The sequence below is a fragment of the Sminthopsis crassicaudata genome, chromosome 1 (genome assembly GCF_048593235.1).
Source record: "Sminthopsis crassicaudata isolate SCR6 chromosome 1, ASM4859323v1, whole genome shotgun sequence".
Taxonomy (NCBI): domain Eukaryota; kingdom Metazoa; phylum Chordata; class Mammalia; order Dasyuromorphia; family Dasyuridae; genus Sminthopsis; species Sminthopsis crassicaudata.
Window position 1 is genome coordinate 480,234,869 of NC_133617.1, and position 14,423 is coordinate 480,249,291.

The 14,423-nt window shown below is 34.4% G+C and overlaps 1 protein-coding gene and 1 pseudogene across 4 annotated transcripts in view; one reads left to right on the plus strand and one right to left on the minus strand.

Annotated features, from left to right (window-relative positions):
• MAD1L1 (mitotic arrest deficient 1 like 1) overlaps positions 1 to 14,423 on the minus strand; it is an 862,777-nt gene that overhangs the window by 527,356 nt on the left and 320,998 nt on the right. The window lies entirely within an intron of this gene.
• Positions 6,927 to 7,409, plus strand: LOC141550467 (jupiter microtubule associated homolog 1 pseudogene; annotated as a pseudogene).

Genomic DNA, 14,423 nt, shown 5'->3' on the forward strand with positions numbered 1-14,423 from the left:
ACATCAGATCCCACAGATTGTTTTCTTAAGGAAAACAGAGAATTTCCTATCACTTACTTCATCTTTAATGGAAGTACACCCAATTAGCAAGCAAGTCATTATTTCCTCCCCCACAATTTCCTATTCAGAGTCCAGGAGAAAGATGAGGGTAAGGAAGTCAAAATGACTTAGGCTTTTTCTGTTCTATCAATATTGTCTGTTATAGTTATACTAATTTTCCTGCCTCTGCTTGCTTCATTTTGTATGAGTTCAGATAAGTCTTCTTAGGATTTTCTTAAATAATCTTGCTAGTCATTATTTCTAGCACATAATTCATCATAATCATATACAATTTGTTACAGTACTTCGCCCATTGCTGGTCATTTCCTCAATTTTCAAGGCTTTGTTTGAAATCAAAAAAGTGCTTTGATACACCTATATCCTTTTCCCTTTTCTTTGGGATACAGATCTTTGGGTGCTATTGCTGAGTCAAATTGAACACACAATTTTATAGCCCTCTTATAGTCACTGTCAGAGGATTAGATCTAACAATCTCCATACCTCCTTCCTCTCTCCCCACCCCCAGGAGAATGCCTCAATTTCCTCTTCCTACTCCACCCACACAAGTCACTTCCCCCTCTTTGTCCCACCAATCAAGTCAGCACAGAACAGCTGGGGTGGATCAACCTTCAAACAAGTTAATAGAGAACCGTCCAATTGGCAATTAGTCTCACATGCTTCATTATCCAAGTGCATTGCTCAGTTCTAGCCCTTTACAAATAGGTATGACATGATATCTTAGAATTATTTTAATCAGTAGCTTATTTATACTATTTTTTCACATGAGCGTGATGTCTTCAATAAAAATTGCCTGACAATATATTAGCTGAAGAATCTACTGGAAACTTATTTTTATAAATTTGGTTCAGTTCTCTATATGTTTGAGAAATGAGAACATAAACAGGGAATATTATATAATACACAGATATACACAGACACACATATATTTTCCCCAGTTTCCTACTTTCCTTCTAAATTTAAATGCTTTAATTTCATTTGTACAAAACCTTTGTGATTGCATATAATCAAAATTATCCATTTCACTTCCTGTGATCTTCTGTTTCTCTTGTTTGGATATAAAATCTTCCCTTATCCATAAATTCTTTTTTCCAAAGATCTGACAGGTAATTTTCCCACACACTTCTAATTTTCTTATGTTATCACCTTTAGTATCTAAATCATGTATCCATTTTGATCTTATTTTGGTGTATGATGTGACATGTTTATCTATGCCTGGTTTCTATCAAACTGATTTCCAGGATTTTCACAACAGTTTTTATTGAAAAATGAGTTCTTACCATCACAATATCAGGTGGCTATGGTCATTTTTCCTTTACTTTTTTTTTTTTTCATTGATTTCTTTGATATTCTTGAACTCTTGTTCCACCAGATGAATTTTATTTTTTCCCTAGTACTATAAAATAGTTCTTGGATTATTTGATTACTAAGGTATTGTAAATGTAAATGTTAGATAGTATTGTTATTTTTATTATATATCTCCATGCTTTGGTTGTGTTTTGATGTGAGAAATGTTTTATAATTTTATTTATACATTTCTCCTATGTCTTGCCAGATAAGCTCCCAAGAATTTTATTGTCTACAGTTATTTTAAATAGAATTTCTCTATGTCTTTCTGTTTGATTCTGTTGGTAATATTTAGAAATGCTGATGAATTATGTGGTTGATTTAATATCCTTCAATTTTGCTGAAGTTAATTGTTTCAATTGGTTTTTTAGTTGCTTTTCTAAGGTTTTCTAAGTTTATCATATCTGAAAAGATTGATAGTTTTGTTTGCTCATTGACTATATTTTTTCCTTCATTTTTTTTCTTCTCTTACTGTTATAGTTAGCAATTCTAGTGCAATACTGAATATTAGTGATGATAATAGTACATCCTTACTTCACCCCTGATCTTACTGAAAAGGCTTCAAATTTATCCACTTTACAAATAATGTTTGATCTTGGTTTTAGATGTAAAGGGCTATAAAACTGAACAAATGAACTTAGATAATGGAGCACATGAGACTAATTGCCAATTGGACAATTCTCTATTAACATGTTTGAAGAACGATCCTCCCCAACTATTCTGTGCTGGCTTGATTGATGGGACAAAGAAGGGGAAGTGACTTGTGTGGGTGGAGTAGGAAGAGGAAATTGAGGCATTCTCCTGGCGGTGGGGAGAGAGGAAGGAGGTATGGAGATTGTTAGATCTAATCCTCTGATAGTGACCCCAAAAGACCAAGAATAAAGATTTTTGGTGATCCTGACTCTGGCTGATTTCTGGGAAGACAGAGTTCCAGCATTTAGATAGCTACTATTTATCATTTTTTTAAATGTTCCATTTATTCCTATGCTTTCTAATATTTTAAGAGGGTTTTTCATGATTTTGTGAGATAATGACGCTCTGAATCTCTTCTGATATCCCACCATAAAACTTTATATTTTAAACTTGTATGTTTTTTGTAATATCTCTCAGAAAAACAAGAAGATCAGATGGTTACAATCAAGTCCTACCAACTGTCATAGCCTTGGCTAAATCCCATAAGCAAAAATACTAAAGAGGGGAAAGATAATGTATAAAAAAGAAAAGGAAGGTGGCAGGGGTGAGGATATGGGAACTATCGAAGAAAAAAAAAGTATCTGGTACAGTTCAAAACTGAAAACTCTTACGAGGAGTGAAACCTGTTAGAAAATGAACAGATGGATGGTCAGAATGCAATCTTTAAATGCAATTCAAGGAACAAAGCATACTTCTGCAGAAATTTAAAAGAATGTAGCTTGTTGAGATCAAATGTTTACTAAGATCTTTTGATCTCAAGATTGCAACTGATTGACATCTGTTAAAATGACTTAGAAAATGTTGATATATCAATTATATTTTTAATAAATTATATCACATATTCTTCACTACTTAAAGGATTTATAATTCCATCAATTTGGATATTCCTCACAACTATGCTATCAATCCACAAGTATTTATTAAGTAACTCCCATATGTCAGATCTGGTATTTTATGCTTGCAGCACAAACAAAAAAAGACTAAAAAACATTCTAATGGTTACAGATTGGAACCTATTTATCTTGTGTGACTCTTCTCTATGTTTTATCCACATTGGGATCACATGCAATATCCTAAATTTCTCTCAAGATGCCTTTGGTTAGTTGGACAATCTTTCTCCATCAACCTTGTCACATTACCAGCTCATCTTTTTTTCAATTCTTAAGGGACTATTAATTTCCATGTCTCATACAGCTATAGATAGCTAGCATATTAAAAACCTCAAAGCAGTGAATAACCATGATTGCTTCTACAGCACACCTGCTTCAGGACTTGGGCCAGCTGATAGAAATTATCTTTTTTTCTCCACCAAAAAAATAGGAATGAGCAAACTAATAGACAGTAAGCACAACAAGAATGTTACATAGTACAACAGAAATACTAAATGTTAAGCATGAAAAATGAGACAGGAAAGAAACTAAACTTTTACAACTAAGGAGCTTCCCCAAAGGATCTTCCAAAAAGCACTACAAACAAGCATGGAACAAGATGACGAATGTTATACAAAGGTCTCTGGACTCTTGGTCTACAATCATATGGGCTAAGCTCCAGCTCTGCTGCTTACTGCCTGATAATAGGTAAGGCAAATCATTCCACCACTCCACATTTGTTTGCTTTTATAAAACTAAGGAGATTCAAGTAGATGTTCCCTAAAGAACCTTCAAATTCTATATTTGGCCATTCTTTAAGTTGGAAGACTGAGGCAAACACACTACAATAGCACCAGTTTCAAAAAATTTATTTCTTATGGAAAATGATTCTGAAATGAGTTCCTGACAATTTTGTCTCAGAGACTCTGTCCAGCATAAGCATTTGGAGAATTCAGCAAGAAAACAAACATTTATTAAATGATGGTTATCCACCAAGTACTATGCTATGTATTGTGAATACACAGAAAGGTCAAAAAAGATTTTTACATTCTTTTAGGGAACTAACTAATGGAAAAGACAACATGGAAGCAAAATACAGACAGGATAGATTGGTGACAATCAACAGAAGGAAGGTATTTGCATTCAAGGAGATAAGGAAAGGTTCTCTTTCAGAAGATGGGATTTGAGCTGACTTTTCAAAGAATTCAGGAGATTGAGGTGAGAAGGGAGAAAATTTCAGGAATGATGGACAGCCAGTCAAAGGATAGCCATTTACACAGTAAAGAGATGGCTAACTTATATACTTGGAAAGTAAGAAGATTTCATCACATAAAGGAAAGTATAAGAAGGCTAATAATAAGATGGATAGGAAGAATTCAGGAAATAGAGATGAAAAGCCAAAATGAACATTTTATATTTGAGACTAGAGGTGACAGGGGATCACTAGTTTACTGAGTAAGAGTTAGCAGAGAAGATAGGGGAAAAAATACCATGAACACACGTTTAGGAAGATCGCTTTGATAGCCATGTAGGATGGATGGAAGTGGGAAGAGACTTGTGATAGACAGGAAAACTAGCTAGAAAGTGATAGGAATAGTCCAAATGAGAGCCAATAAAGGCCTATGTTTGCAAGATAGCAATAAAAAAGCTAAAGTTCTATATAATTTCTATATCTAATCAAATGAGGCAAACCGGACACGTAAAATATTCTATATCATCTTGTGTTGTCAACACATCTTGAGAATATTATATCATGAACACTATATTTTAGTGATCCTAATTGTGACTTTATTCTCACAAAAGCTACATATTTTTAACTCTTCCATAAGACTAAAAATTAAGCTTCAAATGATAGACCAATAACTCTGACAAGGTAAAAGGAGACTTCCACCAAAAAGGGAAATGGAATGCCTATTTATTCTGAAACAATTTTATTATAGTACTACTGAGTAATGGCAAAGATAATGAATGAAAGGTAAAATTACATTCTTAGACAAAAGGCTTTTATCAAACATGAAGCTAAGCATGTCCTTATAAGATTAAACTAGAACTGAAAAACCATCCAAATTCTTAACTAGCACTGGGCTTCTCTGTAAAAAGTCTTGGTCTATTGAGGATAATTCAATTCAACTGTGAAAATGTTTGTGTTTTCTTCCTCTCTTAAACACAAATTCCCATAAATCAAATGTTATTAAATCCCCCAAAAGGTCAGACTGTCATTAGAAAAATATTCCTTATTCAAGCAGTAATCACAATGACTAGATTCACTTTTATTTCCAAAGTTCAGTCTTTAGAGCAAGTTCAGTGACAATAATTAGAAAAGAAAAAAAAAAAAAAAAAAAAGATTTTCCACCTCCAAAAAAGTACAATTGGTTTGAAATTTCAGAGGACTCTTTCATTAATATATGACCCCACCCTGATGCTCACAATTTTTGTGATATGGCTTGCTCATCTGATATGAAATTGCCCAACTTTATGGAATTTTCTATAAGAAAGACATAGAATATTAGAGACCACAACATAGAAAAAGAAGGATTCAACTTGCATTTGAGGAGACTAGAGGTCTGGAAAGCTTTCTGGCTAACTAGAATAGGATAAATCCTATTTCAATTGGTTAGGGAGTTTTTTTTTTTTTAAAGTATATGCTTGAGAAAGATTTTCAAAAATAGTCATAATACAAGCTCACATAAGCTGGTAGTTGTATCAAGTGAAAGAAGGAACATCTTGAATATTCACAATGGAGTTAAATCATTCCCCCCATTTTATAATTGAAATAACCAGAAATTTAATTACTTGCTGAAGGTTACAAAGCCAAAGGCATTCTCAGGATTTCATGACTCCAGACCAGCAATCTATCCAACCCCAATACTTAGCTGCCTCTAATTGCAGATCTTTGAAATTTTAACAAAATCTCAGGAAATCTGGTTAACACAAAATATGAAAGGCTTATTAGATAATGACTTATAATGTTAAATATTATTATAAATGGATTATAATATCCAAATGCAAGAGTACTTCGGTACCTAAAATCCTTTTTGAATGCATGTCTTCCTGGCTTCAGGTTGAGCACCTACTTGCCCATACCTTAACCTCTAGTAATCTCAATTATACAGGAAATCTAAGTTTTTATTTCTGAATATCATATTTTTTATTTCTCAATTCCTAAGTACTTGTGCTGTGATCAACAAAAACCTTTATTATGTGTTAACTGATTCCAAAGAAATTAAGAAAAGTTCAATTCTCATTGATTTGCCTATCTTAATATCTTCAGTTCACTGAATGACTGCCTTCTGAAGTTGTCAAAGCACTCTTTAGGATAATCTCATTTACTCTTGTTCCTCAGTGAAATTTCCTAATGGTAAACAAATAAAGATGAGATCAATTAAGTAATATCCTAATGTGACAAAATTCAAAGGAAAGTAATGAATGGGAACTGTAGTCTCAGAAACCCTTACTAGCCTCTAATTTTGGATGAAAAAGTTGAACTTAAAAAAGCTTTAGATCTCTCTGTTCCTCTTTTGAAAAGAGACTTTACATAATTCTGAAAAGCTTTTTAGAAGCTCTGGAGCATATATTTAGGCAATATGTTACAATATGAAAAATATTCACTAGCTTAGTTCTCAAGATGTCTACCTTATTGGCCCAACTTTCTAATGAATAAGGAATTCTATCTCATTGAGACTTAGTTTCATCATTTGTAAATGAAAGAGTTTAAGATTGCTGGGAGAAATATCAATGAACTCAGATGTGCAGATGATGGCAAAAATGAAGAATTAAGAAGACTGTTGATGAGGTTTAAAAAAGTGTAGATAGGGTGGGCTTTTGTGTTTGTGTGTCTCTGTGTGACTGTGAGTATGTTCAGTTGGACTTTGTCCGAGAGCGCCGCTGTTCTCTGTCTATTCGCCTGTCCGTGCTCCCAGCCCGGGTCCAGATCTGGCTTTGCTATGACCACTTCCACCACCACCACCTTCAAGGGCGTCGACCCCAATGGCAGAAATAACTCCCAGGTGTTATGTCCTCCAGGTGGTGGATCTAATTTTACTTTGGGCTTTGATGAGCCTACAGAACAACCAGTAAGAAAGAATAAAATGGCATCTAATATTTTTGGAATACCTGAAGAAAATCAACCTTCTTGGGCCAAGTCAGCAGGTATTCAGTCAAATAGAGATAATTCTGAACTATCTGGACTCCAAAGAAGAAACTCTTCTGAAGCAGGTTCTGGAGATTTTTTAGGTCCAAAGGAAGAAGGTGATATGCATGAAAATGTGGAGGCAGACTTACAAGTTGACCTGGGACAGAATGAAGAGAAATCTGTGCCTGCTGCACCTGTTCCCAGACCAGTTGCATCAGCACCAGCACCATCCAGAAGAAATCCACCTGGTGGCAAGTCCAGCTTAGTCCTTGGTTAAATATGACTTTTTTTTCCCTCCCCTCCATGCTTGTGAACTGTGCCTGACTATACATCTCTTTAAAATTTCTTTCATTAAAAAAAAGCACTTTATGTACTACTGCCTTTTTTTTTTTTTTAAACAAGTAATTTCTCCTTTTGTCCAGGTCTACAGGCCATGGCATAAGTGTTCTCTGTAGTAGATTGCTGAGGGAACACTTTATGAAGCTTAGTAATGTGTTTTCAAGAACTAAAAGCTCAGTTCAAAATGTATTAAGAGTTTTTTGTACCTAGATGGTTTTTTAAACTCCATTTTTGATCAGCTATACTGATCAATCAAGGCTCAATAAATCCATGTAAACAGTCTGAAGGTATAGTTCTTCTCAGGCCCTGAAACTCAAAGTTGACTTCATCTAAGACTGTCTCTTTGTTTTCAATCTAATTTATCCTATAAATAGCCTTTGCTACAAGTGTCCACACTTTACTGTGCCATACCTACCTGTAAAGAGCCCTGGGCCTCATATGCCTTGCTGACTGGAAAGCAGAGAAACCGTCTTTAGATTTTGAACATAAGAATTAAACCTGATGTAAAACTGATGTCTGACAAGCTGAGCCTAAGACAGGGGAAGGAGTTGAGTGTCCAATTGAATTTAGCTGGATTTAAAAACAGTAGAGGAAGGGGAATGAATCATACAGAAAGTGAGTATTCATCAAGGAATGTATCCTGCAGGGGTATTTTCCCTACAAAATGACTCAGTGCTGTGCGCATGATCAGCACTGGTGCTTGACCATGAAGTGAAAGTCTCATTTAAAATGTGTTATCTAAAACATAACATTAAAAAAACCAAAACAATTAAAATCATGGAAACTTGTTTCATCACTTCCTGGAAAATAGAGGGAGAAAATGATGGTAAAAATGTCAAATTTTATATTTTGGGGCAGGTGATAACTACAGCCATGAAATTAAAAGACATTTGGTTCCTGGAAGAAAAGCTATGCCCAATCTGGACAGCATAGTAAAAAGCAAAATCATCACCTTGCCAACAAAGGTCTAAATAAAGATTCATATAAAGATCAAAGTCTTCCCAATAGCAACATAGGATTTTGACAGCTGAGAAAACTTAGCACTCCAGAATCAACACTTGAATTATGGTCCTAGAGAAAAGTTTTGAGAGTTCCTTGGACAACAAGAAAATGAAATCAATCAGTACTTAATAAATATTTAATCCTATTAATACTGAATAAAAAGAAATTAAGTCAGACTACTCATTTGAAGGAAAAATACTGGAAAAAACATAATGAGAAGATAAAGACTCACTGGAAAAGTTCCTGATTCTGGGAAAAGATGAAGGCAAAAGGAGAAGGGGATGGCAAGGGATGAGATGAATAAATAGTGTCATGAAAACAATGAACATGAACTTGTAAAGATTCTGAGAGACAAAACAGCAGAAAATAGAAAGGACTGACAAGTTACAAATATACAGGGTCATGAAGAGTCAAGCAGATTGAATGAATTAACAACAAAAAATAAAGAGGATAGATAATATCTAAGGTACCTTCCTTGTCTAGGATTCTACAGCTTTTCTGGCAATCATATGGTAATCAAATGGTGATCATTAATGACAAATCACTGCATTATTTAATGGAAAATTTCCAGGGCCATCAGTCTTATTCAGGTTCACAACAACTTTTCCTTGAACTACTTTCATATACCCCTATCAAGTTTTGTCTCTGCTATAATAATATCTGACATTTATAGAGAAATCTAAGGTTTGCAAAATAATTTATATATAGTTTAATTTATATATAGTTAAGTATTATTAATATGGCTTTCCTACAAATGAGGAAACTGGGGCTCAGTGATAGTAAGTGACCTGTATAGAAGGACCCCTGAAAATAATATATTTGTTTTCTATGAGTTACCTTACCAGTCAGATGTACTGGACACAAAGTTTGATAAAAAGAGGTAATCAGGAGTCTTTAGTGAGCCAAAGTCTTATTTACTCCCAAAAGCCTTTGCTGGTGTTCACTGGCTGTCCATTTTTTTTCCCTCAACCTTTCCTTGAACCTCTCCTTCCTGGTTCTCAAGCATTCATTTTCCCTAGAACCATGCCTCTAACAAGTATCTGAGGCAGAATTTGAACCAGATCCCTCAAATTACAAAGCCTGTGCTCTTACCCCCTGCTATGTTGTCTATCATTCATATCATTGCCAACTAGACTTCCCAATTGATCCAATAGCTGCCTATTCTTTACAAATCTAGCTTTAAGGCATTTAAGGTTTTCTGTAATCTAATTTTTCAAGTTTCTCCTATTCTTTATTCCAGGCACAGTCAATTCCTGTTTTTGTCCAATCTTTGGATCATTTAACATACCCTCCCCTGTTGCCTAAGAATAGCAACTAGGCTACCCAACATATTTGAATCTTCTCTTGCTCTAACTCAAGCTCAGGTGCTCACTACACTCTTGTAGTCTTCTGAGATTCTCTTCAGATCAAAAATTTTATTTTTCTCCTAAATTCTCAAATAACTTTGGTTAGAACTCTTTAATATAACTTCAATTATAATTTTGTTTCATTTTAGAGTAAGACTCCATTAGATTTTTAAATTCTTTAAAGAGGACTACGTAGTGACTCATTTTTGTTTCCCCAGAATAAGGCAATAATGAAGGTGAGCAATACATATTTGTAGAAGTGAACTGAATATAAAGTCAATTATTTCTCTTCTTGAGATAGTATAAAGCAGTAGCTCCAAAAAGAAGTATCTATACCTACCTAACTCAGTAAAACTAAAATTTTCTTCCAAAAATGACAATTTTCCTATCTCCTAAAGAAAACCTTTTATTTAGAAAGTGTTTTTTTCTATCCTCTTCATTCTCTTTATTTATAAAATTGCTTATGCTAAGATATTACCATGTATAATGCATTAAATTATGCAGTGTAAGATGTAACCTTAATGGAGAAAATTCTATTCAGTCATATCATACACTTCAGGAAATATGCAAAAAAAATTACTGAACTGACTTTCAAATTTTTTTTTAAAATTCAGACACTTTTTCATATATATAGATGCAAAATAAATATATAAAATAATAGTCATCTCATTTTTCAACTGTTTCCTGAGATGATAATATGCCTGCTGCTGACACCTTTCTTATTCTCTGTGGCAAGCCCTACATTAGCATGTAAATAGCTGGCAGATACAAGGAAATGAAAGCAAGGAAGAGCACTTTAATTAACTGTAATCCTCTGCAAATCCATACAGCAATCTGGTCTGACAGTTTCCTACACTGGATCTTCTTAGGAGGTCCCTCAACACTGACTATGGATCTTCATTAGAGCAGAACAGAGGAAAGAGATGTGTCTTAGGAAACAATATTTGGACATTTGTTGATATTTAAAGTTACCTTTGTGACTGTTAACCTGATATTATCAAAGTTGTCATTAGATCAAGTTTGAATGGGGATTTAAGGAAAGCCAGAGAGGGAAATCCCATTCAGTTCCATCAACACCTTGGTTTAACAGACTGCTCCCTAAATCCAAATCAAAGGATCAAAGGGTTGAAAGAAAACAGATGAAAGAGTAATAAGACTCCTTTAAATGGAAACTACAGAAGAGGGAAATTCTAAAGTACTATCAAAAAAAAAAAAAAATGTGGGAATGGTGGAGGGGGGGGAGAGGGGGTAGGAAAGAATGAGGCATCCTGTAGCTGAAAAAGGTTTACCTTCAAATGCTATTATTACTAAAGATCATGTTTCCAGATCCTAGGCCAATCAAAGCAACACATGCTGTTTAAAAAAAATTAAAGGAGTTTTTGGTCCCTTTAAGAGTAAGGTAGCTACATCTACCAATCATCTCTAAGAGGCAGAGCCCTTTACATTAAAAGCCACTCTTTCCCAGAGGGCTGATATAGGCTAAACATGGGCTATACTTTTAAATATATTTCCATATTTGTCATGTTATGCAAGAAAAATCAGACCAAAAAGTAAAAGAGAGAGAGAAAGAGAGAGAGAAAGAGAGAGAAGAGAGAGAGAGAGAGAGAGAGAGAGAGAGAGAGAGAGAGAGAGAGAGAGAGAGAGAGAGAGCAAACAAACAAAAAAAGGCAAAAAATACTTTGTTTCGACCCACATTAAGTCTGTCTCCACAGTTCTCTCTCTGTATGCAGATGCATTTTCCATCCCAGTTCTATGGGAATTACCTTAAATCACCATGTGGCTGAGAAGAGGTCTCTTAGAATTAATAACACAATCTTGTTATTACTGTATAAAAAATTCTAGTTCTGTTCACTTCACTTAGCATCAGTTCACGTAAGTCTTTCCAGACTTTTCTGAAATCAGCCTGCTTATCATTTCTAATGGAAGAATATTATTCCATTACATTCAAATATCATAACTGATTCAACCATTCCTCAATTGATGGACATCCACTCAGTTTCCAGTTTCTTGTCACTACAAAAAGAGCTGCTACAAACATTTTTGTATTTGTGGATCCTTTTCCCTTTTTTATGATCTCTTTTGGATACAGACTCAGCAGTGACACTGCTGGATCTAAGGATATGCACAGTTTTAAATTGCTTTGGGCATAGTTCCAAATTGCTCTCCCAAATGGTTAGATCATTTCAAAATTCCATCAACAACACATTAGTATCCCAGTTTTCCCAACTCCCCCAACATATGTCATTATCTTTTCCTGTCATCTTACCCAATCTGAGAGGTATGAAGTGGTACCTCGGAGTTGTCTTAATTTGCATTTTTCTAATTAATAATAATTTAAAGCATTTTGTCATATGACTATAAGTGGCTTTGATTTCAACTAAAAATTGTCTGTTCATATCCCCTGATCATTTTTTATTTGGGGAACTACTTGTATTATTATAAACTTAACTAGGCTCTCTATATATTTTAGAAATGAGGCCTTTATCAAAATGCTGGCTGTAAAAATTGTTTTGCAGCTTTCCTGAGGTCAATTTTTTAAAAAGTATGCCATGGATCTTGATAATTATGCTGTGAGGATCTGAGTAAGAGATTTTTTTCCCCTTAGTATGGGGAGGGTAAAGGCGAAAGGAGGGAAGAAAAAATAAATACCATAAATGACAGATCAGTCCCCCTCTCTACCACAGAGTATCATCTTTATATATGCTTCTCATTATTACTAGAGTATTTTCCATTTATAAAGGACTATTCCTCTAAGGAGCTTACAGGTGGATAAATAATCCTTATACAAGATTAAACCATTCTTCTGGAACTAGCTATATTTCTATAAAAGAGGGTTAATAAAAACCACCAATGAAGGCTAACTAGTAAATATCATTTATTTAGAGGCTTTCAAAAAGCTTTGGATAAAGCTCTACATAAAAGCCTATTAGGAGCCCTGCTAACCAACAGAAAAGAGGTTAGTCTAAATTCTGAATTGGGTAATTTAGAGAAGGCCAAAGAACAAATATAGAGAGTATAGGCTTCTAATTTACTTATAAATCACTATGTCTAAATCATGAACCCATTTTGACCTTATCTTGGGATGTGGTATTAGGTGTGATCAACCTGATGGTGCGACCCTCAACATTAATATCAAAGTTTGGAGGGTTTGGAGAAAAGTGAAGTTCAATTTTGAACATGTAGAGTTTAAGATATCTAGAGGACATCCCATTCAAGAAGGTTAAAGGCATCAGAAGATTTTCCAAAAGGGGAGGGAAGAGACACTGGAAATTTCTCTTGGAAAGAAATATATAATCTTATTCTTTCCTAAATTTTTTTTTCCTTTGCTAATATTTCACTTCAGGAAAAGTGTTCCAAATCACTACTTATCAGAGAAATGCAAATTAAGACAACTCTGAGATACCACTACACACCTGTCAGATTGGCTAAAATGACAGGAACAAATAATGATGAATGTTGGAGGGGATGTGGGAAAACTGGGACACTGATACATTGTTGGTGGAGTTGTGAAAGAATCTAGCCATTCTGGAGAGCAATTTGGAACTATGCCCAAAAAGTTGTCAAACTGTGCATACCCTTTGACCCAGCATTGCTGTTATTGGGATTATATCCCAAAGAAACACTAAAGAGTGGAAAGGGACCTGTATGTGCCAAAATGTTTGTGGCAGCTCTTTTTGTTGTAGCTAGAAACTGGAAGTTGAATGGATGTCCATCAATTGGAGAATGGTTGGGTAAATTGTGGTATATGAAGGTTATGGAATATTATTGCTCTGTAAGAAATGACCAGCAGGAGGAATACAGAGAGGCTTGGAGAGACTTAAATCAACTGTTGCTGAGTGAAATGAGCAGAACTAGAAGATCACTATACACTTCAACAACAATACTGTATGAGGATGTATTCTGATGGAAGTGGAAATCTTCAACATAAAGAAGATCCAACTCACTTCCAGTTGATCAATGATGGACAGAAATAACTACACCCAGAGAAGGAACACTGGGAAGCGAATGTAAATTGTTAGCACTACTGTCTATCTACCCAGGTTACTTATACCTTTGGAAGCTAATAATTAATGTGCAACAAGAAAATGGTATTTACACACATATATTGTATCTAGGCTATATTGTAACACATGTAAAATGTATGGGATTACCTGCCATCGGGGGGAGGGAGTGGAGAGAGGAAGGGGATAATTTGGAAAAATGAATTTAAAAAAAAATTTTAAAAAAAAAATAAAAAAATAAATAAAATAATAATATTTCACTTCAGGTAAAAAAAAATGGTGTTAGTTCTTGAGAATGGTCTAAGAAAATATATTAGAACTTCATAAAATGAATAAACTATGATGATAGCTAATATTTATAAATCATGTTAAGATTCTATTTCGTATATACATTATTACATTTGATCTTTGCAATACCCCCATGAGGCAGATGGGTATTATTAATCCCACTTGAGTGATGAGGAATTAAAGAAAATTTTACAACTTGTTAGGCCACACAGAACATTAGAAAAAACACTGAATCTGAAGTCAGAGAACCTGAATTCCAGTTTTACAAATCATTTAAACTTTCAGTCTCAATTTCTTCATCTCTGAAAAGAGAAGGTCGATCCAATTAATCTCTATGGTAAAAGTATGA